The following is a 3,947-nucleotide window of genomic DNA, read 5'->3' as shown; positions in this document are numbered from 1 at the left end:
TGGGGGCGGGGGCTGGGGCGGAGAAAAGCAGGAGAGGAGGAGGAGGGAACGAGGATGAGGATGAGGAAGGGAGGATGATAGTGAGTGAGGGGAGGAGGAAGGGGAGGTGGTAGTGGTGGTGGTGGACGATGACAGAATAAAGGAAGAGCATGGAGGAAAGAGAGGGATGGAGGGAAAAGAACAAGAGGCAGGAAAAGCGGATAGATGGAAAAGCAGGAAAACAGAGAGGGTAAAAGGAGGGCAGGATCGGGAAAGGAATAAGATGGGGGTAAGGAGGAGGACCGAGGGGGAGGAGGAGGGCAGGGTGGAGGGAAAAGAGGAACACGAGGGAGGGAAAGAAAAAGACGAGGTGCGGGGAAGAGGAGAGAGGAAGGAGAAGGAAGCGGACAGAGGGAGAAGAGGAGGGGGAGGAAACTAGGCAGCGGCGGAACTCATGTTGCTATCTTTTGGCCGACGACCTCAAGCGGGGCCGCGCTACAAACACCGCGGCTGCCCGGGCAGCCCTAGCACCGAAAAGCTGACAGTCGGGCAGGGCCCGGCCGGGTGGCCTCGACGGCTCCAGCTCCCCATGCTCGGGGACACGGTCCAGCCCCCCATGCTCTGGGACCCGGTCCCGGAGGCTCCTTAGCCCTGTGAGGGGTGCTTCTCCCCTCCCTACCCCCCCTCCCCGCCTGGAAGACAGGTGGGGGGTTCGGCCCCTCAGCCGCCGCCGCGGTGCCTCCTCTTCCTCTCTTGGGTTCTAATGGCCCGGAGGAACCCCTTGGGGCCAAGACCAAAATCTACAACCTGCCGCCTCTTCCGCCTCCCACGCTTCAGAAGCGGGAACCTCCGCGGGGCCAGGTCTTCCGCGTCCGGGCACCCATCGGGTCCTGCGCACGCGCCCGGCGGCCGCGCCAATGAGCCCGCGGGCACGGAGCATGCGTGGGAGCCCCGCCCAGCAAACCTCCTCCAAAGGGGAGGAGCGTTTCCAGGGGGCCCGGCGCCTTCCTCTCTGGCATTGGCCGGGGGACCCTGGCGCCCGATTTTGAAAAGAACCAATAGTTTGGAGACCTGGAGCATCTTCGTTCAGAGGAGTTTGGGCCGATATTCACGGGAAATAGAAACTTGTGGTTTCCAGGAGGTTTTTTTCAGTGCCAATTTGTTTGTCTGAACTCTGATCTCCGCCCATTTCTTAAATCCCTTGATTTTGTTGGTCTTTAGAGGTGCTGATTTCTTTTTCAGATCATCCATTTGGATGCACTAGACCAAAGGAAATGAAAAACCAAAAGCAATGGTGTAAAAATAAAGAGACTCTAATGAGAGTTCATATAGCGAGTGGCAAGCACTCATCTCCATTTTACAAGCACTGTTAGCTTCAACAATATTAGGAAATGTCCTGAAGAACAAGGAACAGAGCCAATTTTTTTTCCTTTCTAGGATTTACGGAGACCCTAACAATAGCCATTCAGCATGTGTGAGGCCTGGAATTATTTATTTTATTTAACAAACACCCACATAGCAGTTACTGTGTGCTAGGCTCCATTCTAAGAGCTTTAGAAATATAATCTTCACTACTTGAATGGCCCTGGGATAAAGATGGTATTATATTGTGTTAATCATACATACGGAGAAATGTAGGAAATTTAATAGTTATGGAATTGGTTTCAAAATTTAACAAAAAGAGTGTTTCCTGCCTCTTCAACTTAGTTGTCCCGTATTAAACTTACCAAGCCTAATCATTTTATTCTTCGGTGTTAATATTTGCTGCCTATAATACAGAGTTTTTAAGAGTTTTTGGATCGTTTCCTTTAGATTGCCTATATTTTTCTGTCAACTGAATTAGAAAAGCAAGCTGTGTTTTGATCAATTTATGTAGCTCTTTTTATCTCAAGATCTCAGCAACCTCCTCATCTGCTCAAAAAAATGTAGTACATTCTATTGTTCACAATAGCTAGTAAATAATCATCTGTTGCCCACATGCAGAGTTCCTAACTCTGAAGAGTCAAACAATTTAGTAGAATCCCTAACTTTCAGGAGTGCCTAGGTAGCTCAGTTGGTTAAGCACCTGCCTTTGGCTCAGGTCCTGATCCCAGGGTCCTGGAACCAAGTCCTGCATCGCATCAGGCTCCCTGCTCATCTGGGAGTCTTCTTCCCCCTCTCTCTCTGCCCCTCTCCCCTACTCGTGCTCTCTCTCATGTATGTTCTCTCTTAAAGAAATAAATAAAATCTTTTAAAAAAGAATCCCTAACTCTTGGGAAGCTTAACAATTAGGAGAAACTCAAGGACATGTGAGAAGATGGATGCTATTTTGGCCATTATTTCCAGATTCTATTCATATCATTCTTGCCTACCTAGTTTCTTTTACCCTTCATGTAAATCATTTGGGAGGTTTGGGGTATTTGTGTTTTGTGGGCTTGGGTTCAACTTGTCTTTGACTTGCTCTTATGATAACTAAAGGTTAACCAGTTGCTTAAAAGTTGCCATGACCACTGACAAACTAAACAACAGATTATGACATATTTGTGGGACACCTTTCATAAGTAAGAGGCCTGGTGCAAATGTCAGCAGACTGGGACAAGCAAAGAAAGGAGCAGCATAAGCAGCAAAGTATAGATCTAACTAAACCAGCCACCTAAGATCATGGAATATTGCTATGGAACAGCAGGAGATGATCATGACACAGAGCTCGGTTAGTATAATAATGCATGATGAGAGAGGGGGAGAAGTAAAAATAATTTCTTTAAATGTTGTTTGCCACTGTAGTATATAGAATTGTTTTTCCAGTACTTGTTCCTTTAGACATTCTAATTTGTATACATACTGTGGATTCCTGGCATTCGGCTACACTTTAGTTAGAGAATTCCTCCTCTTTGATAATAGCTGAATACTTCTTGCCATCTCAAGCATGTAGGCATTTCATATTATGACCTCTTTTCTTGAAAGTCTCTCCGTTGCTATTTCCTTGTCATTTTATTATCTATTTTCTTAGTGTTCTTGTACTTAGATTTTTAAAAATTAATATTTGTGATGCTTAGGCGTGATGAGCTGTCTATCCATTCAAAATATATCCATTAAACCTTATTACTTGCCACAAATATTAACAAACTCTTTGAAAAGTAAAATGAGCAGTAGAATGGAGGGAAGATTTACTTGTTTTCTGGTGGACCCACCATTTTTCTGCTATTCAGTTTGGCTTTGACCTCTGTTCTGTATTTTACCACAGCCTTCTACCTTCACCCTGCCTTTACTCAGCTTTAACTGTCATCTTTTGTAACCTTTCCAGGTACCCTGGGAACTTTAACAGATCAGGAGATCTTTGTATCAGCTCAGATTCTACTGCTACCTAATTACATGCCATTAATCTCTCTAGAATTTTATCAGCTGTGAAATAGAAATGACTTGCCTGCTTTACACAATAGCTGTGAATGTCAGGTTATTTAAACCTGCGTTTATTCATAAATTAATCTAATAAATATTTATCAAAGTGTTTATGAGTACAGAAATAGTATCCAGAGAAATATCCAGAGGCACCTCATCTGTCTTTTCACTTAAACAGGAGGGCAGGGGAAACTTGGCTTTGCTGCTTAGCAGTTATAACTTGGGTAACCCCTCTGGGCTTCAGTTTCCTCCTTTGCAAAACAGGCATTGTGATGGTGACCACCTCACAGAGTTACTGTAAGCATTAAATGTAATCACATATTTAAAGTGCTTAGGACAGTGCCTGGCATATAATTAAGTGTATGAAAAATGGTAGCTATTGTTAACCCGTCTTACATCAGGAAAGGAGACTCCAAATCGTCCTCATGTCTGGGATTTAGATAACCCAATTCTGCCTAATATAATTAAGCTTTTCTTATCCTATTCTCAGAATGAATGAGGAATGATTATGATCATTCATGTCATAACTTGTCATGAACTGTTTCAAGATAATCCCATTATTTTAAGTTCACCACTGATTAGCTGAGCAG

This window comes from Neovison vison, chromosome X (genome assembly GCF_020171115.1).
Source record: "Neovison vison isolate M4711 chromosome X, ASM_NN_V1, whole genome shotgun sequence".
NCBI classification, from domain to species: Eukaryota; Metazoa; Chordata; class Mammalia; order Carnivora; family Mustelidae; genus Neogale; species Neogale vison.
The sequence above is the reverse complement of the archived record's forward strand: the minus strand, read 5'-3'. Positions refer to the sequence as shown.